We start from the raw sequence: 26,699 nt of genomic DNA on the forward strand, positions 1-26,699 counted from the left end.
CTCCTCATTATCACCTTGCTGTTCAAAGCGCTCCAGCTTTGGCCAGCGGGAGAGCCGTGGAATGGGTTCTCCCGTCACGCAGCTACACCTCATCCTTTCCTTTGATTATTTTCATACCTCCTTCTGATAAGGCACATTGGTTTGGCCTCAACTTGTTCCCTATCTGTTCCTGCCATGAAAAGGCCTTCCCCCACATCTCACAAATCTTGGTTTCTTTTGGTGGAAAGTGTGGTTTAAAGGACGCCCAGGAACTCAGTGTTTTCCAAATGTACAAAAGTAGACAATTTCAGTTCTTTAAGAACACATTGTAGCTGAAGGCCAGTGGATCCACTCTGTATAGGATGCCCCCTGAAGAGGAAAGGAAGCTGAATCAGCTGTGTGAATGCGTATCATGGCTCTCCTTTCTCACAGAGATGGCTGAATGAAACTAAACTAGAAAACCACTGACAGGTATTGCATTGTGGGACAAAGCATGAGACGTGTTGTGTCAACATTTCAAAGCCAGGGTGATGGGGATGGTCTGATCATGTCTACCAAGTAGAATGGGAGAACCGGAGAATCCTCCATCTAGTCAGACCAGGTTATGCCTTACCAAGAACACCATATGACATCAAATGATACTTGGAAAGTAGTAATTTATAAGGGAAAACAAATCAGAAGGAAGTCTCATCCCTGGCCAGGTCACATGTGCTAACACAGGTGGAGAGATGCTTGCACAAGCTCAGGGCAATGTGGGGTGGGCACAGTGATGGTGCCAAAAGCTGGCAATACTGCACGGCCATGGGTGCCCAGGAATGCACTCAAAGACTAAGAGGCACCCTGCCCTTTTGCTCACACTGTTCAATTCCACTTTCATTTAAATCGACTCTCTGTGCACTGTGGTTGGACGTGTGTACTTCCTTTCACTTTGTATCACTGTGCATGTAAAGTTGAATGAACCACAAATGATCAATCTGAACGAAGAGGCTTATCATTATTATTGTCATGTTTCGCGCATTTATCAACCACCCACAGTACATCGAATTTTGGGTTATCACCCATTGCCACTCTGTGAAGAAGACATTGACGTGAGGACCGGGCAAGCAAAGCAAGCGTTTGCAAGACCTCCAACGCCCAACATTTTCAAAGTTCTGAGAAAAGAAGAGTACATTAGTATGTAGAAAATTGACCTGTTCCCTCAGGGATCAAGGTCTTCATCATTGCGCTGGCACCTGAAGCAGACACCTGGCAAGACTGTCTGCTTCATAGTGACTCTGTGTAAGACGCCATGACAGATAAAGACACGGTCAATGCTTAGAAGACCAAGTACCATTAATGAGACAAGGCCACTGTTTTCTTCTGTTTTCTTTGAATGCTAAAGTTAGGTAGATACATGGAAAAAGAGCTTAAGGCAGTAGATGGACGGTGGTCAAGTGAAGTACATGTTAAATAAAGCCTAACTTGATCCAGCAAGGGGGAGGGTGGGACAGCTTCATAAACTGGAACCCATTCTCTCATAAACAGGAACCCATTCTCTAATGTTGTGTGTGTACCCAACTCAGTTCTCAGGTGACTGTGACTATGGACACAAAAGAAGCTACCCCCACTCAAGAGAGGACAACTTTCAAGTTCTTTTTTGCATATCCTGAAGTGCCACAGTTACAGTACCTCTTAGAAAACTGTTTCCCTTACATACTCACATGCAAGGCAAGGGGGTCGTGGATCACAGTGAAATAAAGAAGGAAACAGTGCCCAGGCAGCTCAGAGGAAAGTCATGTGCTTACCCCACCATCCCCACCCCTTAGAATGGTACCACACATACACAGTATGGATTTTCTTACCCTAGTCAGCCCATGCTAGAAAATTACAGACATGCCCATCGAACTATCTCCCAGGTGAGAATCTAATTACATTAATAATCAAGTTTAATCATCACACACATCAAAACATGTTCCAATTCTTGAATTCTTCCAATGCATTAGCCAGAAAGATCTATGCAGGCAGAACGTAAGTCATCTTGGCACAAGGATGTTCCTGGCCCAGTGTTGGTCAGTCCAAATGCTACTGGTCATTTCTGAAAGAATAAATGGGCGGGACACTGAGTGGCTCGAGTGAAGATGTCCAAATGGCAAAGTCATCAACGAATTCATGTGAAGCCTTTGATATTTCCAGGCATAAATAACAAGAGGCAAAGTGGGATCAGGACGCTGAGAGAACAAAGGGATTCAAGCTTCTGGCATCAAAGTCTTTAAAGTTCTCATAAAGTGGCTACGTAGCCTCAGGTATGGTTCTGTTAAGCACAGATTACATACATTAAATTCTCCTTAATGCACAAGACACTGAACCATTTTTTAACCAACTGACTATGACTATGATACTCAGGCAAAAAAACGTTGTACTAATTTTAATTATGGAGAAATGGTAAACAATTGTATTATATTATATAATAATTCACAATAAAAACAGAGTTTGCTGTGGTCCAGGGTGCTTATATTTTATGAAGATTTATTTTTGTGGATAAAATTCTGGACATGGGCATGTGCATGTGTGCATATGAGTTCAGATACCCAGGCAGACCAGAAGAGGCCGTTGAATCTTCTGGAACTGGAGTTACATATGGTTGTTAGCCACATAACGAGAGAGCTGGGAACTTCCACCATCTGCAAGAGCAGTGTGTGCTCTTAGTCACTGAGCCACCATTCCAGCCCCTGCGGGTATTTTTAGAAGAATCGCTATATTTTGTGGTATTTCTATGAGAAAGAATGTCTTATTCTCATGTGCTTAAGTTTCAGATCATGAGAATGTAAGTCTTCTAGGTTCATCTCATTGACATGGATGGGTCCTTTCTAATCAGTCAAAGGCACGAGGTCCTTGCAATGTCAGCCTTCCGACACCAGACTGCAGCAACAAACTCCAGACTAAATCGCATGGCCCTGTGCGTATCACGGGATGAGAGCCATCTGACTCAGTGAGCTGATCACCACCATCTTGATTCATCAGAATCAGGTTTCTCCCAGGGAACGCAGACCCAGTCACAACCTGGCTCACCCTCTGTGCCTTGAGAGGAAACTGTCTTGGAGGTGGGGACTCTGAGATAAAGACCTTAGGGAGTCAGAGACCTCGTGGAGTCAGAGCTGACGGAAGGTTTTGAACTTATTTATCTCTTTTTAGTGTATATCGACTATATATAATATGGACTTTGTTATGTAATTTTATGTGTAATAATGTTTTCAGGTCCTCTTCGCACATGCCACCGCCCTCTTGTTTCCCCAATTCTTGCTGATCCGCTTTCTCTTCCAAAGTATTCTACCTACTAACTCCAATGTCCCCACTTGGTGATCCAGTTAGCTTAATTGGGGTTACTTGGCTGTGGGGTTAGTGACAGGAAAGTGGGCCGCTGACTTGTGACTACATCGCTGAGGAAAATCTTTCTCTTGCAACATCCATTAACCACCTGTACATCCATAAAGATGGGCAGGGCCTCATGAGACCCTTGGCCCAGTGGAAATCAGAGGCCACTCTCAGCTCCATATGCTAAGCACTGCTTTGGGAAAAGCGGGGGTAAAGGAGACAGCTCATGCTTCCCATTGTGAATCTGCATGAGCAGAAGGGCTGTGTCAGTGATGGTGAAATCGATCCTTTTCGAGTGCCAACCAGTCTCCCGGTGAGTCACTCCCAGAAGTGTAGGCTACAGCAGCTTTCGTTGAAAGAGTATTTTTAGAAGAACTAAGCTGTGGAGGGGAACGGATATTCAGCATGTCTGTGGGCAAAGCGACAGTCCAGGAGCTTGCTAGATGGATACCATAGTGTTTGGCACACAACGCCCGGATCTTTATTAATTGCTTTCTGCAATTAGTGCAAACATGTCTCCAGCATCTTTGTACCCTGAGTTCTACTTTGGAGAGCAGACGAGCCCAAAGTGCACACCACATCTAAGGGCCATAAGAACGGGAGCCGGGCCGACTGAGGCTCTATTACATGAGTGGCCTTCAGAACTCCTGGTCCAGGCATACATCTTTGCATCTCTATCAGGGAAGATGTTGGACCCTTGGTGACTAAGCAAAGTTGTGTTTCCCAGGAATTCTCTTTGTAAGATTTAGAAGGTTCTTACTCTGAGTTAAGCAAGCGTTTGGACAGACACCAGGTAGTTTCTGCACTGCACGCTCTGAACTGTACCATGCTCTAACCCCCTATCAGCCATTTAGGGAAGGGGGCAAGAAGCTGCAGTTTTCCTCCTAACACTGTGTGACACAGGAGGTAGCCACGGACGCTCCTACGAGTCTACTCAAGAAGAAACACAGCAGCACGCTACAGGGCCTAGCAAATAAAATTAGTGAAATAAGGCACCTGCTCTCGTGGCTTACACACTGGAAGTCACAGTTGTCCGTGGCTTTAAATTTACTTTGAGAGTAAGGAGGAGAGAAAATGCAAAAAATCCTCTGAGAACAGGCTTCATACAGTGTTCCTAGATGGGAATTAGCACATCCAACATCCAAGGATGTAACAGATAAACAGAAACAGCTTCACTCCAGCCATAGTCACAGACAGAGTTGTAACCATGTACACAGAAGGAGAGAAGGAAACTTCACTTTGCAGCTCAAAGGTAGCACAGTGACTCCTCCTAGGGCAGAGCCTTCCAAAGGACCATGGGAGGTTGAATTCTCTTTCTGTCCTAAGCAGTGGATGCCAGAAAGAACTCGGCCTCATGTGCGCTAAGTATGAACTTTCTTCCCTGTAAACAAGGCTCAACGGTGACTAGAAAAAAAAAATTACCCGAATAGCTGTGCTACTGGACCTGGGACAGACACAATGTGTCTCCACAGAGTCTATGATGCCCATGCCAATAATCCCAGCACTAGGGAGGCCTAGGCAACTTAAAGGCCAGCAGTCATGCTACAGAGTTGACAGAAAGTGTGATTAGGGTTCAGTTAAGGCACAATAGAGTTCAGTATATGTGAACAGAATGTGCCTCACATCTGTCCATGCTCCCTACTGAGTAAATAATTAAAAAAAAGAATTATAACTAAAAATAACAAGATAAAGAGGCAAGGTGGCACGCACCTGAATTCCCAGCACTTGGGACGCTGAGGCAGGAGGCTGCCTCAAATTCAAGTTTTTAGACCCTTCTTGGAAAAGCAAAATAAAATAAAAAGAAGCCATCGTTTCCCTGTGTTTGTAGTGTGTGTGTGTGTGTGTGTGTGTGTGTGTGTGTGTGTGTGCGTGCGCACGTGCACAGGTTAGCTCTGGAAGTCACTGCTCTGGGCACAGAGGGCAGGGAGCATCCCCGGGTGCCCGTTGAACTCATTTGTATTTCAGAAACATGAAAATCACCAATGGTGTTTGTGCTCCTTGTAAAGTGAAACTTTGTCGAAATCACTTTGTACTTGGGAGTAACAGCCACATGATTCACCATGAAATGAAGTCTGGAAAATCATTTTGGATAAATGGGCCTATAAATTCAATAGAATTTCCATGACAACACAGGCTGCAACACTCAACCACAAATAAAAGGTTATAAATCATTCAACACCAACTAGAAATTGGCAATATGTCTCCCGTCTCGAAGTGCAAGGAGCCCAGAGCTCAGGTTGTTACTCACTGGCCCCAATTTCCCATTATGCTTCACTCCTCACTCCTCATTTGCACTCTCTACCCCATAATGGGTTGTGGGTGACATCATGCGGCTGTAAAGCCACAATTAAGCTAAGTAAAATTAGCATAGGTGTGGCAGTGGTTGTGGCCCCTTCCCTGCTCCCCGCCAAGGCCTCTCTGTGAGTGGTGTACGGAGATAAGCAATGCCGTTATCCACTAACCCCATGAAGCATGATATCAACTCTCAGAGTCTCCATGAGGTAAGGCTATGGGAAGGGGGATGGCTCAGATGGGAAACTGCTTGGGGCACAAGTATTTGAACCTGAGTTTGCTCCCTAGAACCTAGTAAAAACTGTCACAGGCAGTGGTGAATGGTCGTAATAAAAATATTGGGGAAGCAGAGAGAGGTTCTCCTTGGTCTCGTTTGGGCTCACTGGCCAGTCTAGCCTAGCCTGATTGGTAAGCATGGGGCAATGAGAAACACTCCTTAAAATTAAAGCCGAACAGGGCTCCCAAGGATGACATGTGACGTTGTCTTCTAGCTTATATGCACAAGACACAGATATACACACAAACACACAAAACGATGTTTTGTGAAAAATATTCCTGAGGACCTATGGATAAGATATCCCTGTGACTTCTCAAATGTTGGAGTCCTGTTAAGTCCAAACCATATCCTACAGAGTCTGCTGTGGTGCATTTCAGACGGTGCACTGACCAGTCCAGACCGCCTACCTCAGAAGGTCCCTTAAAACAGGGTCGTCTGAAGAAGATGCTTTGCAAAAGTTCTCTGAGCCCTGGGTGGGTGGCACTCATACCAGGGCCAAGCATGCAGCGTGTGCTTATGTGGTGATGCAGACTGTTCCCTCCCACATGACAGGAGACACGTTTTCGTTCTCCATTTAGACCTTTACTCGATGCCCCAACTCATTATAAACGACGGCTGTGGAGGGATGCCAGGTGGTGGGGGAAGGGTCTCTAAGGCTCGAGAGCTACCTTCCGTGCCCTGGCACGCTGCTCAAGGCTGTGGAGGACACCGACCCATGCCCACCACTTCTTACCACTGGGGCTTTGGTACCTCTGTCTTAGGACCATGAGCTCATAGCCCTTTGTGAAGCATCCAGCTGATTAGTAAAGTGACCTGTTGGCGCATGTGTGAGTCCGTTTCCAGAGAGGGTTAAGTAAGGAGAATACTTGCCCTGGTTGTGGGCAGCACTGTCCTGTAAGTAGGGGACTTAGATGGAGCAGGTGACCAAAGGAGACAGAGAGCACAGCAGAGTCATGCCCCTCTCTCTGCCTCCTGGAGGCCACACCCTCCATATCAGGATGGATCGACAACTGAGTAAACTTATTTATTTATCTAAATATGAATAAATAAGCCTATTTATTTATCCCTTGTTTATTCTGGCAGCGGTGATGAAATCACACCCACACACTTTAACACAAGTGTTCAGTCCTGGTATTACACTGTTCAGGGCTTTCATTGGAATCTTCAAGGGCTTAGAAAAATCACAATGGTTAAGACAGGATACTCCAAAACCTCTAAGAACATACATAGATGAATAATGGTGGCTGCTTCAAAACAGGCCCCTGCAAGTGGCTCAAACCATCCCTTGAGAACAATGTGCACCTTTTTTTCTTCCCCTAAGGATAAGGCCAGTTAGTAAAGTGCCTGCCCTGAAACCATGGGGACATGGATTTGAATCCCCAGTAACCATGGAAAAGTAGAGTGTGGTGTACACATCTGTGACTCCAGTGGCAGGAGGTACAGAAAGACGGTCCAGCACTCTAGTCAACTAGCGAGCTCTGGGTTCAGTAAGGGATCCTACCTCAAAAGAAAATGTGGGAAGCAACTGAAGAGGACACCAAGGGTAAACCCTGGCCTCCACACACACACACCAGTAGGTACTAACACAGATACAGAGGGAGATAGAGAAAGCATGACAATTTTCTCACACCATTGCTGATTTGAACTCATGCACTTTCTTAGCTGTCCGGCCACTGGATGGACACTTCTAATTACATTTAATATTGCCTTAATAGGCATTTAAAATAAGACCGAGCCATTAGACAAAAAGAGGAAGTTGCTCAAGTTTGTTCTTTTGCTACGTACTGTAATTCTAAAGTCTGCATCCCGAGGTCTAGTTGCCTCAAAACTAGTGAATCCTCATGTATGTCAGATTTTGTCATACAAGCCTTGCTCCTTAACTTAAAACTGCTGGTTGAATAAAGAGGCTTCCAGCCTGTAGTTGGGCAGAGAGAGGTGGGCAGGGCTTAGGTTCCAGGGCTTGGGTCTCTTGAGGCGGAGATCACAAGGAAAGGGAGGAGGAGAAGGAAGAGGGCACCATGGTGTAGGTACATTGTAAGCACGTGGCCATGAGGGCCCAGCTTTTGGAGTAGGGGCGGCCCAGGTAGAACACGGCAAGTGATATCTCTGGGTTCCTGACAGGGACACAGACAAAATAGCATAGAGGGTTGGTCTGTCCAGCTCTCATGCTTTACAAATATAAAGGTTTATGTCTGTTATTTGGGGGACTAAATGGTCTACGGTGGGGTAGAACCTCCCCAATTAATATTTACTACAACAACTCTCCCTAAGGATGGCCATTTCATTACTTGGTGAGGCTTTTTATTTAGCTAAATCAGTGCTCTCCTATAGGCCCGATGGAGGCAAAGGCAAATGCATTGTGCCTTTGCCTTACCCTTGATGATATAAAGAAAAAGCCTTTGCTCTGCATAATGTGTTGAAGAATTAACAAAACAGCCCACTGAGGAGGGGAGAGTGATCAATGTTCATTGAAAATTCTCGAATGTACGTCCTCGATGGAGAAAGCCAATGAGCAAATTTAATGCATTATGACCACATCCTATTTTCAAAATGGCAGCATGCCCCACGATGTTGCATGAATCACTTACGTGTATGCAGGGGGCTTAGAAACGATATGAGTAAGCTCAGCCAGGGGAAATGCTAGTGGGGGGTTTTCCAAAAAAACTAGGGGAGGACCCTTACTGGGTTTATGACAGCCCATATAGAAGAAGCAGGGACAATTGAAATGGGGGGGAGGGCACAAAGGAAATTGAGAAAGGATAGACCTGAAATTGCTCACCCAGCTCTGGGGTAGGTTGGTGAAACTTACTGATGGGTCTGGGGACTAAACGCTGAGAAGCAGTCTCCTCAGCCACGCCATGTTTCAACTGCTCATCTAGCTTGCCACATCTGAATATCAGGCAATGGTTCTCACTCCCCAACACTGGGAAGGAGGCAGACGTAAAGAAAAGAGTGTGTCTCCATTGTGGTACTGCTCTTAACTGACTTACCGCAGCAGCTCTGGTGGTGAGCTTCGTTGCCGAGTTTCCTAAAGAGAATTTGGCCATAAAGGGACACTGAACAGAGCCATCTTTGAGAACTGGATGGGGAAGCAAAGTTGCCCCATGGTGGGCAGGGCTCAGCATGGACTTAGAGAGAGACTTCACAGTGTGCTGGGCTCAGGGCCTCTCCTTTCCAAGAATTCTCCAGAGGCTAACACTGGGTTTCAGAATCTCATCATCAGAGATATCAACTGACAGTGAAGAAAAGACACCAGCAGGAAAGGAAGTTCTCCACCATTCTCAGAGTAGTCAAATCCAGAGAAGCAGGAAGCAGGAAGTACACATGGCTGGGGCTGGTGCGGAGGGACTGGGGAGTTGTTAGTGACCATGGGGATGGAGTTCCAGTTCGACTCGATAGCAATATCCTGGAGATGGATGGTGGTGACACTGGCATAATATTCTGAACGTAGGGAACACCCCTGAACTGCACACTTAAAAGAAATTGAATGATAAAATAATAATTGAAATGGTAAATCTTATATCATGTGCAATATATTATAGCACAAAGTTAAGAAAGAGCCACTGGAGGAAAAGTAAATACAAAATGAACGTCTAAGGGCAAGCCCCACGCTCTGAGGTACCCTAGTCAGGAGCGTTTAGCCACATCTTCTGTTTCTGAACAGAAACCGACATGATGCTCTGATTGAATGAGTCTGGCTTCAGCAAGATTTGAGATTCAGTATGTGGTGGTTCAAATCCGGCCCCCACAGACTTATTTGTTGGGAGGCTCGGCTCACAGGGAAAGGCGCTGTTAGAATGTGGTGCTCAGCTATCAAATACAATGACTTTATGAAATTCGTAGGCAAATGGTTGGAACTGGAAAATATCATCCTGAGTGAGCTAACCCAATCACAGAAAGACATACATGGTATGCACTCATTGATAAGTGGCTATTAGCCCAAATGCTTGAATTACCCTAGATGCCTAGAACAAATGAAACTCAAGACGGATGATCAAAATGTGAATGCTTCACTCCTTCTCTAAAAGGGGAACAAGAATACCCTTGGCAGGGAAGAGAGAGGCAAAGATTAAAACAGAGGCATAAGGAACACCCATTCAGAGCCTGCCCCACATGTGGCCCATACATATACAGCCATCCAATTAGACAAGATGGATGAAGCAAAGAAGTGCAGGCAGACAGGAGCCAGATGTAGATCGCTCCTGAGAGACACAGCCAGAATACAGCAGATACAGAGGCGAATGCCAGCAGCAAACCACTGAACTGAGAATAGGACCCCCGTTGAAGGAATCAGAGAAAGAACTGGAAGAGCTTGAAGGGGCTCGAGACCCCATATGTACAACAATGCCAAGCAACCAGAGCTTCCAGGGACTAAGCCACTACCTAAAGACTATACATGGACTGACCCTGGACTCTGACCTCATAGGTAGCAATGAATAGCCTAGTAAGAGCACCAGTGGAAGGGGAAGCCCTGGGTCCTGCTAAGACTGAACCCCCAGTGAACTAGATTGTTGGGGGGAGGGCGGCAATGGGGGGAGGATGGGGAAGGGAACACCCATGAAGAAGGGGAGGGGTAGGGATTAGGGGGATGTTTGCCCGGAATCCAGGAAAGGGAATAACACTCGAAATGTATATAAGAAATACTCAAGTTAATAAAAAAAAAAAAAGAAAGTGGTGCTTCGTTGAAGTAGGTGTGGCCTTGTTGGAGGAAGTGTGTCACTGAGGGGGTAGGTTCTGAGGTTACCTAGGCTCAAAGTGCTCCCACTGACATAGTCCCCTTCTGCTGCTTGCAGATCAACTGTAGAGCTCTCAGCTCCTCCAGCACCATGCTTGCCTGCACGCCGCCATGCTTCCCGCCATGATGATAGTGAACGAAACCTCTGAGACTGTTAAGTCAGGTCCCCCAAAATGTTGTCTTTATAAAAGTTGTCATGGTCATGGTGTCTCTTCACAGCATATAAGACACCATACTTTTTTTTTTTTTTTAAGTTTGGAGCTAAGCTTTAATGCTACAGGGAAAATAGAAATGTAAAAACCTTCGGAATGTTGCAAACATTTTTCTTCTCCTCTTTCTTTTCTTCTTTTTCCTCTTCCTCCTCCTCTTTCTCCTCCTCCTCCTCCTCTTCATTCTGAACCATTTACTGTATCATCTCAAGTCCTTTATAGATGGCTTCTCTAATCTCACTCTAGTCCATATTCTTCATGCCCAAGTTTTACCTTGAAACATCTTAAACAAGAACCAGAGAAGGAAGAGCATCCTTGAGAACACCTCTATGCTACCACCGATACTCCAGTAGACTGTTTCTCAGACACTTTACCCAACTCTCCCTCCACCAGACAATGAAGGCTGAGGGGCAAAACCCCACTGGCATTCTCTGACACTCAGTCACTAGTGACACTGGTGCTAGCAGGAAGCCATGCAAGGTTTCCCAGGCTCCAGTGAATGTACTTCCAGCTAGAATATTGTGAGACTCTGGAGCAGTGGTTCTCAGTGTCTAAGATGCGACCCCTTTGGGGGTCACATGTTAGATATCCTGCATATCAAATATTTATATCACGATTCACAACAGTAGCAAAATTACAGTTATGAAGTAGCAATGCGATAATTTTACGGCCGGGGGGGGCGCCACAGCACAAGGGAACGGTTGTATTAAAGGGTGACAGCATTAGGAAGGTTGAAAACCACTGCTCTAGAGAGTAAATCTCAGTGGTAGTTGCTACTAATTTGGAATAAAGTTTAGGGTGATTAAGAACAACCAAGGTATCAAAGCATTGCTTTGTGAAGACAAGAATGCACAGTACACAGAGTACACAGACGACCCCTAGTCCTGCTGTCAACTGCTGCTTTCATTATCTATACTGAAGAGCTGACTGATATATAAGGTGTCAGAGAGACTAGACTAAAGCTAATTGTGCTTAGACACACGTGTCCTCAACTTGTCTCAGATCAGCCATATAGAACCTAACACCCAGAGTTCTGCACAGGGATGCAGGTTCAGAATCTCTGACCTCAGCGATCGGCTACCATTGACAACTGTGCTCGCAAAACCTCCTGACCAACATTGTACTGCAGAGGAGAGTTTAAATGGACAGATGTTTAAAACTGGCTGCCTTCACTGGGACTGAAGTACTTGCTGACATTATGGAGGAGTTAAAAAAAAACAGCTATAATAACAAAAGTCTGTAGCCAGGTTCACTGCCAATTGCTAAGAGAATGACTAGAGTAATTGAAGGGTATCTCTACTGAGGAGAATTAAGCAGAAATAAGATAGATTGGATGCTTTTTTTTTTTACAACATCAAAAAACCCTCTCTTCATAAATATTTGAATGCACAAGCATAAGACGACAACCTCAAAGGGAGATGAGATGGAGTCCAGTCACACATGGGTGACAGAATGCACAGTCAGACAGAACTAGATGCAGATACCGCTGTAGACCACTGCAGAGTTCCCCGTAAAACTGCTAAGTAACCTTGGGGTGGTCTCAGAGTGAGTATATTCATGTAAGCAGTATTTCTATGAAGACACGAGGCTTTACTGCCTCCCAGAATCACAGAGCATGCTCATGTGGTTACTGTGGAGTTATCTAGACACATGTGAACTCTGTTATTTAAAAAGCAGTATAGAAGGTTTACAGAGAATTTGACCTTCCTACAACTCACTGAGGGAGGGGATGTTTTACAAGCATTTTAAAGACTAGAAAGCGAGATTTGGGCAGATGAGGAACTACTTCAAGGACGCAGCTGGTTTCCCGACTTCTACAGATAAACCAATTTAAACACACATTTCTAAAGGTTCAGAGATACGATCTACATATGAGAGGGGACATTTGGCATTTGTCTGAATTTGGCTTACCCAACTTGAAATAAATATTTCCAGCTCTATTCATGTACCTGCAAATATCATGATTCCATATTTATAGCTGAATAATATTCTACTGAGATTACAGGTCATATATACATTCTATTCATCAGCTGATGGATACCTGGGCTGTTTCCATTTTCTAACTACTGAGAACAGAACAGGAATGAACATAGATGAGTATGTGTGGGATGGGATGTGTGAATAGGATGGGTGTACAGTCTTTTGGAATATGCCCAGGACGGGTATTGATGGGTCACCTGGTAGATTTCGTTGTAGCATCCAACACTGATTTCTACAGAGCTACACCAGCCTGCATTTCCACCGGCACTGAGTAAGTGTTCCCCTTTCCCTAGATTCATGCCCAAGTTGGCCATTTGTTTTCTTGGCCTTAGCCATTCTGACTGGAATCTAAGGAGAAAGGAGAACAGAGAGGGTATAAAGGACAAAAAGTAATAAATTCCTATAGAGGAGTAAAACAGGGTGGGGAAGGCAGGGTGTGGGGAGGGGAGCTAACACCTAGGGCGTTGAAGCCTGTATAGAAATGTACTATTACAGAAGCTTCCTGAAGTGTACATGTACATAAAAAGAGTTTAAATGAAGTTACCCTATACAGGGAGTATGCCTCTCTCAGACGACAGAGCCAATCAAATAAAATGCTCAGTGCCAAGTGTTACTTTCCCTCCAGCTGTTAGGTAGAAGGGTCACAGAGACCCCCCCCCCCAAAAAAAAAACAATACAGCCAATTGCCAGTGCTCTTGATTACTCTACTTGGCTTGATGGGTGTTTGAGGCACCGTATTCATTCTTAAGTGATGGGACACGAAGAGAATCAAGCTGGCACGGATCTGGACTCTTCATTTCATGCATGTTGGCTAGCCTTCATAGTCAGGAGGTCCTATGCCTACTAAAAGAAAAGTGGTCATCAGCACAGGCTTACCCAGCTTGTACCCAGATGTAAACTCTGAAAGCTACTATAAAGACTTGCCTAGCAAGATGTGCCCAGTGATGCAATGTGGGGTGGATGATTTAAGAGGTACCAGTTTCTTTCTGGTTGGATTTTAAGACCCACTCCACAGGATGGAACTCACGCTTGGCCTCCTTAACTGAGCCAAGAACCTGTGTCTGAGTAGGTCATCTGCTCAAGGGAAGACTTTGTTACTTTCCTTCTGCTAAATTGACACAGTATTAAACCACCCCTTAAATGGTTACAATTATACTAACAGATTAGTGCACCGCACACGTGTCGAATACTGAGGCTCACAACTGGTTGGAGAATGAGAAGAGATTGTGTGATGCTTAACACTTAAATGGGATATTTACATCACAAACCCTACAGACAAAACTCAGCAGAAAGACTGCCAGAGCTGGGTAGAAGAGGGCAATTGTGAAACAGTGTTCCCTGACATGACAGGGCCTTTGTCCATATGATCTCAACAGGAGCTGTGACTACATGAACAAGACCTGTACACTATCAAGTCAGCCAAGATGTTGATTTGGATGGAGGAAGGGCTCACCAAATCCCACCCTTAGCTGAGGAACTGTTAGCAGTTGATGGCTGTTGGGAAGAGAAAGAGTCAGTTTTCTTCAGATGTGGCCCCCTGATAGGCTGCCCATGCTCCAAGGATGGGCTGACCCCATGCACGTAGTGGCAGCATTGCCTGGACTCAGAGGCTCCAAAGAAATTAGTATACAATATTGGGAGGGAAAAGTGGTGGTGGGTGTGGGAGCAGACAAAAGGGGAGGGGTAGGGTATGGATCTGATCAAAGGATATTATAACATCATATAAAATTCTCAAATAAATAAAATGCATACAGCTGGCGAGTAGACAAGATCTGTAGACTTGTATTGCTCCCTAGCAGATCTGACTCTTGGGGACAGCCCTTCACCCCACACTGTGGGGACATTTGCTGTGGAGTACCCATCTCCTTACAGGTTAATGACCACATATGAGCCATTGGCAGATACCTAGATGCAGTTCAGGAAGGAACAGCCCCTGCCTTGGGGTCAAAGCCAAATTCTGGTAGTGAGCTGCTGAGCTGACTGAATGGAGTTAGAGCCATGCGGAAGGTGGGAACTTCCACTGAAGAAACTCTCCCTGCACCCCGCACCCTGAGATTGGCTTGCAGGGAGTCTGTGGGGCATTTTTTTTGATTGCTCATTGATGTGGGAGGGCGTAGCCCATTGTGGGGAGGGCCACACCCAAGCAGATGGTCCTGGGATGTATGAAAAAGGTAGCTGAGGTGAGCACAGTGACAGGAAGCCAGGACAGTGACCATCGGCCATGCCCTTCCTCTCTGGCTTTGTCTTAACAGCTGCGCCCCACCTAATGGTTACTAATACCAACCCCGATTTCCCTCTGCTGCTGCCAGGCTCATACTGATCAACTGTCCCCAGGATGAGCCCACAGTGCACAGAGAGCACCTCAACTCCCCAGATGCAATCACACGGCCCGAACAGAGCTAGGAAATCCATCAGACTTGGGCATGAACAGAATGTGGGCCAGGGAGACAGGGTATTTTCATGAAACTGACACAAAGTAAACAATCAAATATTCAGCTCTCTCAGGACAAGCCATAGCTCACTACAGCATTTACAGTTATGCATGGTAGTTACATTTGTAGCGCACTGTAGTGTACCACGTGGCTACAAATATCACATAGTATTAACCTATGTGAACTTTTTTATCCAACAGTTTAAAACTTTATATTACCAAGCAACTATGGAAGACTAGGAATGGGATACACCAGATGCTACACAATGAAGACACAAAACTTTTTGTGGAGAATGTGACTGGGTACACATGATTTCTCATCCTGCTTTTTGAATTGGGCTGAAACAGGAAATAAAGCTGTCTCCATGGGGAATTGTATGAAAGAGGAAATGCATCTACACATACATTGCTGTGGTTTCCAAGGGCTTTCTGGCAGGGTTCCATTTTTATTCAAAGCATTGCATTTTAATGTCTCACCTTTCAGGTTGGCCCACTGGGCCTTCTCACATCTTCAGCTGCTTCCAACTCATGTGTGTTTAACACGCTAACACGCTGACTTCGTAATTCCTACCAAGAGATGCCACCACAGGCCAGGCTGTGGGCACTGCACTGAGATGCTATGTTCCCTACACAGTCCTGGGCGTAGACTTGGAGGAAGCTTAGAGCTGTCTGGATTTTCTGAGTTCTAAAAGACATATCATATTCATCTGAAGGTCTTGGGGGTTTAAGGCTCAGAATGTTGACTAAATACATAAATAATAGCGTTCTTCCTGTGGTGTATGCTCGTGTTGGGATGGGTACATGTATATAGACACAGAGGAAGACAGGAGGCAGAGGTCAACTGCCGATGCCACTCCTCCTCAGGAGCCATCTTTTTTCTTATTCTTTTCTGCGTCAAGGTCTCATTTGACCTGAAATTACTGATTATTAGGGTGAGCTGGTTGGCCATAGGGCCCAGGAATGTACCCTTTTCTATCTCCCCAAGGAGGGGGAGTCAGAAATGCTCTACCAAAACTAGCTTTTCTGTGAGTGCTGGGGATTGAACTCAGGTCTTTGATTCCGAATGAAGAAACACTTTACCAACCACCTCCCTGGCCTTCCCTTCCTTTGAACCATTCTACTGGCCTTCCAGGCCACTGGTACTGTGGCCCTCAGAGTGCAATCCTGTCCTGGTAATGAACAGGCACGTTTTTCTTAGTTGACAGTTTTCTATCTTTTTAGCTGAGATCACTGTACATAACCACATGAATGATCAGGGCCAGGGACAACGCGGTGGCTGGTGTAAGGACAGAACACCACAGTGTGCAATGTAGACAACTGGGTATGGCTCAGGAAAGGGGCGCTTCCTGCGAGAAGAGTGACACTCCGAATTTCCCAACAATGCTCTAGAAGCCACCTGTGGCTGGCTGTGGCTTCTCAGTGTAAAATATCACTGGTCTTTCAAACTGTCCTGCAGGTGTGGCCAGGGTAACCACGTCCTAAGGTCAAGGGCACATTATCTTTCATTTAAATGGCAAATCTTTCCCAGATGGATTACCCGACTCCTCTGTTTTTTAGTGAAAATGGAAACGATCCCTAATTGGTCAGAGGAGAAGGCTGTGTCTTTTACTGTTCATCACACTCTTGCCTTGAACAAATCAAATTGTTCGAAGCATACATAATGGGTTTCCATTTTCACACAGTCTCCATCTTAGCTAAGGATCACTTTCCCACGCCCTGGGACTCACAGGACCACGCAGAACCTTCGTCATGCCCCACTGCGCATGATGGAAACAGGTGTGAAATCCAGGGAAAATGTAGCAAGCGCCATTGTGAGCTCAGATCAGACACCACGGTGCTTCCCTTCCTTTTTAGCTCGTGGGTTCTTAAGCAAGTTGGCTATGCTGCCCACGAGGCCTTTGATAATGTTTGGGGATGTGCCACCTAGAGACAGCATGCAAAAGATGCTTTTAAATATCCTACAATAAAAAAAAAATGGATTATGCAGCCCCAAATAGCTGAGGCCTAGATCCTATTTCTGTTAGACTAGAAAGAATACTATTGAAATGCCTGCCCTCTGCACACAGAACAAAACAAATATATATAAAGGCTCTTACTCTACAAGTCAGCTAACGCTTGTTACCAGGAGCGGATCCCAAGTCAGTCCTGTGTAAACAGTGCTGATATCTCAGCTCCCGTCTATCTTCAGCTGGATGAGGTATGCCCAGTCCGTGGATACGAATGTATCTCTCTCATGTATGACGGAATGGCTGTTCAAATCTCCAGTTGTGAATCACACGGACTGAACATTAATTCTGTCTCCTTTTGTTTATAGGGAGATTGGGTTAGGAAATATTATGGTTTGAATCCTGCCTTCTGCTGTTTCTAACAGTGGCTGCTGCCTTAGTGGGAAATAGGGTCTTTGAAGCTGACTGAGTTAAGATGGATTCATGAAAGTTCAACAGGATGGTGTTCTTATACCTAGGAGAGACTTGGGTTCGGAGACAGACACCGATATAATGCTGTGGAATGATAAAAGCAGGGGACGTGTGTGGAATCCGTGGGTAACAAAGATTGCCAGCTCAGAGCCAGAAGCTAACAGCATAGAAAGTACTGCTTACAGCTAGCCTGAAAAGCTAACCCTACTGATACTCTCATCTTCTAGAATTAGAAAAGGAAAAGCTGTTCTCACTTGGCTTCTGGGGAGTGCTTTGTGAAGACAGCTGAGGGATAGGGCCAGTCTTGCTCTTCAGTCTGTAAGATGGGATTGAGTGTGACAGCACCTAGTGCTGAGCTCCTTGGCAAGGAATCGAAAGGCAGAGGAAGAAGGCCAACAGGCAGGAGCAGCTCACTCCTCAGCAGACCGCTCACCTCTCTGGTACCTTCCCATGTCTCTTAAAATGCTGTGCAGCTGTAATCCAGAATGCAGAAGAAGTGAGTCGGGTGCCATTTTTAAAATGTATGCACTCTAATAACAGCACAATAATAATAATTACTACTTTAAATTTTGCAACGTGGTAGAAGTGTGGGCTCAATTCTGCTAATACTTGAAACATAATTGGGCCTTAATTATAATATTAACCACAATAGCAATTTATGATGTGAGTCTATCAATTCAGAAGAGACAAAAACAGAAAAGCTTAAGATATAATTCTGCCTGGAAAACTCCTACGCGCCATCTTCCAAAACTCAAATTTGGAAATATTTCCTGCCCATTATCCATCACCGGCCTGTCTTCCCAAATAAATGCCAGAGCGCTGGCAGTCTTTTGTTTCCAATAGGGCCTGTAGTTCTGTCTTTGTGAATACCATATACACTTAGGCAACAGCATGCATTGCTCTGCCTTATGGATACTATATGGTCTTTGAATGGCTCCCACATGTTACTATCTGGTCAATAAAAGAAGGAATGACATGTTCCTGTCAAGATCAAGAAACAGGATTAAAAAGGAACAAATATAATATAGACTCTCAAGTCTGCAATTCATTTCTTTTTTTTCTTTTTTCCGGAGCTGGGGACCGAACCCAGGGCCTTGCGCTCTCTAGGCAAGCACTCTACCACTGAGCTAAATCCCCAACCCCCTGCAATTCATTTCTAAGCGTGTCCCATGACCAATCATCTGTCTCGTTACTGTTGTTGATCTTGCCTTTTACATATTTCTCATAGCAGTAAGGTCAAGGTCATATCAATGTGCCTTATTACTTCTCTGCACCAAATCAATCGGCCTGAGTATCTCTCTTTGGAGGGCCACAAACTATTAGGAAATGGGTAGCTAATCAAATCCATTGACCTTTATAAATGGATCTAGAGACAGTAATATCTGAGCAAGCTATTCTGAACAGATGATTTATAAAGACCAAGTAGAGAGAGAGAGAGAGAGAGAGAGAGAGAGAGAGAGAGAGAGCCAAATGGAAACACGAGATAATTATTTCGAATAGTGCCTAATTAACTGTGGAGCTTGACTCTTACCATGAGTATTCCAGAAGAATCGGTATACTTTCTAGGAAAATATTCTTACATAGTACCAGCAACAACAGCCAAAAAGGGCCAAAAAAAGGACTGCAATCAGCTAGACACTGAGTTCCCGGTTACGGTCAGGGAGCATGTCAAGGGGAAAACAGCCTCTTCCACATCTTGCTCAAAATAAAAGCTGGAGAAAGGTCCAATCAAATTACAAATCAAACTTGCACGTAACATTCAGGATAGTTGAAGTTTGGAATGGGGTCTACGAGGATGTACACATATGTGCGTCTTATCAAGTTCTTCACTTCCTATGTGAATACGTCACTGGCTGGAAGCTGATGGTCACAGGAAGCCAAAGAACACACAGTGTGGGGCAGATAGGACGATGCAGAACTAGGAAGTCGAGGGATCTTATACCAGTTTGAGACTCGTGCCCTGAGAGAGCAGCCATGGGAAAAAGGAGTCCATATTTTAGTTTACATTTAGATGAGGGAAAATCTCGGAGCACAGACAGTTCCCCGAGGATCCTGTGAAGTGTGCCGGCTCGAGCTGGCTGCGCACCCCTTATCCTCGGCACCACAGGTGCGAAGCAGATGCCAAGCTTATCTGTCTCATAGCAAACAGAGCCATGCATTTGGAATGCTAAGCACCAGCCAGAGAAGTTTGAAATGTATTAAAAGCGAGGCACTGAAGTTCAAAATACAGATAATCGCTTACAAATTACTGATTTCCTTTGGAGTGCAATTACATTTATAAATATGAATACAGTCTATATTAAACCATGAAAAATGACACTCAAATATCTGTCAAGAGTTTGACATACCCTTAGGGGAATTTTTTTCAAGCCTAGATGAATGCACACTAACATATTTCTTTTGTCAAAGTGTATTAAAATGGGAAAAAGCAAGCGGATTGAAGAGACTTAGGGATAGTTTAAAAGTTGATGCATGATGTGGACTGAACAATGGCTACTCTGAGATCTCCCTCTTTTATGTTAATAAAGCAGTAAGTGAATGAAGCTGACCACCAGAAAACAAAAACAAAACATCTACTAACATGAATACATGTGAGATATTTCCCTTAGTGTTTGAACCTAACGAGAATAGGAGATCATTCTTTCCTAGGGCCTTTTACGTTTCCTTCTTTTTTTTTTTTCTCTTATTTTTACAGGACTGGGGTTCTGTCATCTAGAAATAGCTGTAAAACAAGCTCCTCTTTCTGCTTTTAAATTTAAAATGACAAGAGACTGAAAGGCTAAGCAAACATGCTAAAATATGAGCATGAGAATTCTAAACACTAAGCCTCCCTGACTGTGTGCTTGCCTGTGTGCTTGTCTATGTGCCTGTCTGCCTGCACACCTATATTCCTGCATACATACCTGTGTACCTGCCTACCTGTGTGCCTACACACCTGTATGCCTACACACCTGGCTACCTATGTGCCTGCCTGCACACTTGCCTGCTTGTGTGCCTGCCTGCACACCTGTATGCCTGCACACCGGTATGCCTGCAACCTTCCTGCCTGCATGCCTATACACCTGTATGCCTGCACACCTGTATGCCTGCACATCTGTATACCTGCATGCCTATACACCTGTATGCCTGCACACCTGTATACCTGCATGCCTATACACCTGTATGCCTGCACACCTGTATACCTGCACACCTGCCTGCCTACACAGCTGTGTACCTACACACTTGCCTACCTATGTGCCTGCCTGCATACCTGTGTGCCTGCCTGCCTTTCTCCTCCCCTCCCTCCATTCATCTTTCTCCCTTCTTTCCTCCCTTCCTCCTGTAACAACTTCATCTTCAGAGCATGTCCATCACAACTGTTGCAAATTTTGGATGTACATGCAATCTTTCTACTTTTGTTTCTTGATAAAATAACTGTATTAGCATAGTATATTTGCTCTCAAACTATAAACTAAAGCAAAAATAGAATACTGGGTATAGTAAAAGTGATAAAAACAGTATTTCAAAGAAGCATGTTAATATTTACATCACAATCAGGTACTAATACACAAAATACATTCAAGGTAAGGTTTAAGGTTAATGACGGGGATTGATAAAAACATGTATTAGATATATAGGTAATTTACAATTTTCAAGACTATCTTTACATCAAATTTGGTTACATCCTTCTTGTTTTGTTTTTGTTTTTGTTTTTGTTTCTCCCCCAAGGGAATAGGCAAGAGGAAGCATGCTGATTGAGCCATTCGTCTGTTTAGGGAGTGGTAGTTTAGTTACATGCATAATATTAGCACATTTATCTGGAATGGTGTACACAAAGTGCAATTGATTTCAACATGCTGAAAGCAGGGGATGCTCATAGATTTTGTTATAATGTTCTTTCCATAGAATATCTATCAAATAATGCACATGACCTTGTGGCTCACACATTGCAGGAGTAGTCTAGCTGTGAAGAATATATCGAAAATTAATAATGATTATTAATTGAAAAATACCATAGAACTTGTAGCACCCCAGCATTTACTTTCTCCTCTGAGCTTTAATAGTACTGTGCAGTCCCTCCCATAGGAGGGTAATTCGATCAGAGTAGCTTAAAGAAAATGCTGCCATCCTTGAGGAGCTCCAACTCGGTATGCCGGGAGGGCAGAAATGAAGGGCAAATGCTTTCTGTATATTCCTCTTCTGCGGAAGAGTGGAGCCTCCAGCCTGGATGGACACCATCACCCCAAGAACGCAGAAGTGAAGATGAGATCTCTGAGTTCCTTGAGCCAGAAACGTGGAGCAAGTAGTTGGAGGGGAGTCATGAGAAACGATTCCTGTAGACCTGGCCTTGGATACTAAAGCCTGATGGCCCTCCAGTCGACAGAGAAATCACTTAGCTGGGAAGCCTCCTGCTTTTCTCTCAATCTCATCACGGATAATGCTTCGCACTCAGAACTTTATTAATGTCCCAAATGCAAAGTGAGATGGTGAGGCAGAATCAGGACGAGCTCCTCAGGCCTGCCGTGGTGTGGCTTTACACACTGGCTTCACTACATCAGTAGGCTGAACTCAGGTCCAGGCTGCCCTCGGATAACACTCCCACTCCAGCCTTTAGAAGAAGTTCCTTCCAATTACACGAAACAGGGATTTTCTGAGAACTGATGAAGATGGATTAAGGGAGGGAGGGATGGTCACGTGTGAGCATATGAAATGGAGATGCGGCCGGCAACCCCAAAGACGAGCTTGCTTGAGGATGAGTCAGGATGAACGGAGCAGGGTCACAGTCACTGACAGCTGCTAACTAGACTTCATATTTGCAAACCTATCCTGTCCTTGGGTTCTTCCTGCCATGGGCTCAAAATATTTTTTTCAGCTAGCTTGAGATGGATTTTGTAGTTTTGGACTAAACTAATAGTAACTGAACTCTGCCAGCTACCAAGTATTCCAGTGATGGTTTTCATGTCTGCTGACTACAGGATTTCAATCTGTGTAGGAACCTGGTAAAGCAAACTTCTGGACAAATCCATGAGAGTCTTCCCAGAGATGATTGGCATGTACATCAGCCCATGGAGGGGGAAGATGCTCCCTGAATATGTGGTACTATCCACTACACTGGGAAAACAGACTCAACAAACACAAAAGGGGAGACCCATCCCTGCTCTAAGCTGGACGTTTCTATCGCAGGTGCACCTCTTTGTCCGGAACTCCCATCACCATCAGGTTTTTAGCCTTCAAGTCAGTCGGGTACTGGTCCTTGTTGGAAACGCTTCTATGCTTCTGGCCATGGTCAGGAGTTGCATCAGGGGTTGGTTTTGTCCTGAGATTTCCAGCTTTGCAGTCTAAGGGTCTCTGACTTAAAAATGGACACTGGGGACTAACTGAGCCTCTGATCACATCAAACAGTCGAATAAACCCATGCTGACACGCTCTCGATTGGTTGTGTTCCTCTGAAGAAGGCTAGCCTGGTATTTCGTACTCTCCTGATTTGGAAGCCTGTATGTGACTGCCTAAGAAGCCCCTGCCAACCCACACCTACGTGTCTCTCACATATATCAAACGTTCTCTTTCGCACAATAGATCTTTCTGTTTTGCCTGCTATCTTTCTTTTAACAATTCCTCTGCTGAGACGCTGGCCCTTTTCTGATCCTCCTGGCATCTTGTGAAAGGCTCTCAGTCATCTTAACTCCCCAACCCAATATGAGCTGTCAAAGCCTCCTTGGTGCCGTGTGCATCATGGATTCTGTGGCTTCTACTTTATTTTTCCCATTTAACTCTCCATCTTGATCGTCTTCAGGGTCCAGGAGAAATTCTGCATATTCCCATGGGGAAATGACTTCGCAGCGCAACTTCAGATGGGTTCAGGCATGTTCAGGATGGTATGACTTCAGGTCATTGACCTGACAGCTCAAGTGACTTCTTCCTGTTCTCCTCTTAATTCCCTGTCACCTGCCAGGTAGAGTGAGCACTGCAGGACCTGTTCTACATGTAATTTTCCAGAACTTTCTATCCAATATTCCAACCCTTCTCAACTTACCTAGCTCCTCACGTTATATGATAGCTCAGGCTCAGGGCAATAAACCCCTACACAGGATGTGGAAGTTAATGAGTGGAGAAGTATCTGAATTCAGGAGACAGCAAGTACCACTCAGAACAAACTCTATGCAATGTCATGTAAGTACCAAGGCAGGAAAGACATGTCTTCACCTGACAGTGATATAACGAATTTGCTTCTGAAGTACTAAATGGCTAAGCCCCTCCTCAATTTACTAGGAAATGGAGAATTCTGTAAAAGAACTAATATTCAAAGAGTCAAAGGCCTATATAATCTAAGCTGAAGTTAAAAAAAAAAAACAACAGCAATATCTTACCCAGGTTACAGAGATACCGAAACAACAAGGCGTTATAATTTGAAGCTACATTTTTTTATTATTAAAATTCACTTAGGATCCTCACCTTCTTACTCCAACTCAAGGTTATCAACTTCCAATTTGCGTCAAAGTCATTTCCCCATTACTGTTTTCTCATTTCGTTTATGACATGTTCGTTTCAATATTGTGTCCCTTTTGAAAAGGCCACAGGGAACGGGCGGCGAGCCACTCGTCCCAGCTTATCTAAGACTCCCTCAGCTCAGCGCCCTTAATTAAATGAAAGTGACGGGCTTTCCTGCACAGATTCTGAATGACATGCATTCACCATCTTTGTTCCATGTAGGGGGGAAGAATTACGCTCACCCTTACGTGCTAAATACGGAGCGAGGGCAAAGCAAGCCCACACGGGCTTAGCTGCAGTGTTCTAGGTGGACAGCAGGCTAACATTGTGAAGACAGGAGTATTCCACAAATAATGTAACTCACTTCAATTTCAGAGTCCAAGTGTTCCTGAAGTCTTTCAGTGTGGAAAAAGGCAGAGTGGGTAGTTAAGAAGGTGATAAAAGACATAAAAAAAAGTTTAATGGAAATGATTTATTACCCTTCCTGTTGGTAACTACAGTATCTTCACATATTGAAAGCTAAAGAGAGGCAAATCTATTCCTAACAGCCACTACAGGTAAGTAAGGAAAAGATAAGTGGGCCACCTCCCTATAAAATTTAACTTCTTTTCTTTCTTTCTTTCTTTCTTTCTTTCTTTCTTTCTTTCTTTCTTTCTTTCCTTCCTTCCTTCCTCCCTTCTTTCTTTCTCTCTCTCTCTCTTTCTTTCTTTCTTTCTTTCTTTCTTTCTTTCTTTCTTTCTTTCTTTCTTTCTTTCTTTCTTTCTTTCTTTCTTTTTATTGGAGATAGGCTCTTTCTGCATAGCTCTGGCTGGCCTGGAACTCACTGTGCAGACCAGGCTGGCACTGGCCTTGAACTCATTGAGCTCTGACTGCCTCTCAGCCTCCCAAGTGCTTAGATGGAAGGGGCACTCCACGCTCCAGGGGAGGATGTGCTTTATATATATACATATACATATATATATACATATATGTGTGCGTGTGAATATATATATGTATATGTGAATATATATGTATATATGTATGATATATCTGTATGTATATGCATGGTTTTTAAATCATAAAAAAGTATCCTCTTTTCTTTATAAAGCAACAGTCTTATGTTAACATGTTCATTTAATAGGAAACACTTGGAGATCTTAGCAGAGGTAACTGTCTTCCTTTCACCAGCCTTTTAAGAAAAGAAAGTTGGGCCTCTCAATAAGAAATATAGTAATTAATGGAGTGTCAAGTTGCTAATGCACACTTAAAAGAATGGGCAAAATTAGCAAACTGGGACTAAATAACCGTGCGGGCTTTTTTTTTTTTTTTTTTTTATATCCGTGCAAATCTAAACCTGAAAGGTAGCTTTGAAAAGACTGGGGAGGAGGTTATGAAGCTGAGGGAATGAGAGAAGCTCTTGCATTTATACACTCAAAGCTCTGCCGGAATGATTTCTATCAGAGTATGAAGAGGTCCTTCACACTGCATCAGAGGAAGTCAGAGCTGGCAGCCAAGCACTCTAAGAGAAATAAAGGTACCTGCTGCAGAAGATGGTGGCTGAATGGGGAATGGTGGCTTATATAAAATTGGAAATCCATACGAGTCTGGGTGTATGGGTAAGGCATCTGGGGACATTATTTAAATCATCGGAATCTGGGCATGAGAATTAATGGGTGTTGATCATCGTTGCCTTTTGGATGCTGCTTGCAAATGCACCACTGGGCAACGAGACAGAGTATTCAGGGTTACGCTGGCAGCATGTCTGAAGCGGAAAGAATATGACTGAAATTGGAAATGAAGCCTGAAAACCTGGCAAAGATGGGCTCTATTCTAGACTCCACTTGTGGCTGTAATACTTATACACAAATTACCCTCTCCAAGCCCCACTTACGTCTTCTGTATCACCGACTTAGCACGCCTGTGAGAATTAAGTGACATCATGTTCCTAATTATCTCAGGGCACCATTCACACTGTGAAAATACCCAGTAAAAGTAGTGGCTGTTAGTGCTTTTTTTTTTCCTCCATGCACACCGCAAGTTTCAAATATCTACCTCTTTAGAAAAGAGTCAAAAACAATACAGCTAAGTAACAAACATCTCCTGCTAATTTAAAGACAGTTTTCACAAAAGGCGTTTCAGTAGTCTTGCTTTCATTATACAAAGTTCTTTTTCCTCAGAGACTAAAAGGGGAAGCATGAATTTTGAAGGATGGATTTAAAAAAAAATCAGCATATAACCATAAGAGACGGAACTGTTCCCCAGGCTGAATGCAGACAAATAAGACCTTAACTTAAATCGAAGGTATCAAATAGGTTTAATCTAGCATGCAGATGTTGACTAATTGGGGATGGCTGCTTGGCTCTGACCTCGGGGAGAGATCAGGAAATGCTGTCAATCACTAAGAGTCTGTGATCAATTAGTGATGTCTAGTGTGAATTCTAGGTAGGTCTAGGTCTAGGGTATTTAGGTGTTCAATTCCTCCTCTATCATATTCTGTAGTTATCCTTCATGGAGAGGGAAAGAAAGGCATGGTGGGTTGGCACATGGAAGGGAAATAAATACAAAATCTGAGGGCCTATCA

The 26,699-nt window shown here is 44.3% G+C and overlaps 1 protein-coding gene across 2 annotated transcripts in view; it reads right to left on the reverse strand.

Moving 5' to 3' along the window:
* The window catches only part of Ptprg (protein tyrosine phosphatase, receptor type, G), a 683,481-nt gene that overhangs the window by 220,945 nt on the left and 435,837 nt on the right, over window positions 1-26,699 (reverse strand).

The sequence above is a fragment of the Rattus norvegicus genome, chromosome 15 (genome assembly GCF_021556685.1).
Source record: "Rattus norvegicus strain SHRSP/BbbUtx chromosome 15, alternate assembly SHRSP_T2T, whole genome shotgun sequence".
NCBI classification, from domain to species: domain Eukaryota; kingdom Metazoa; phylum Chordata; class Mammalia; order Rodentia; family Muridae; genus Rattus; species Rattus norvegicus.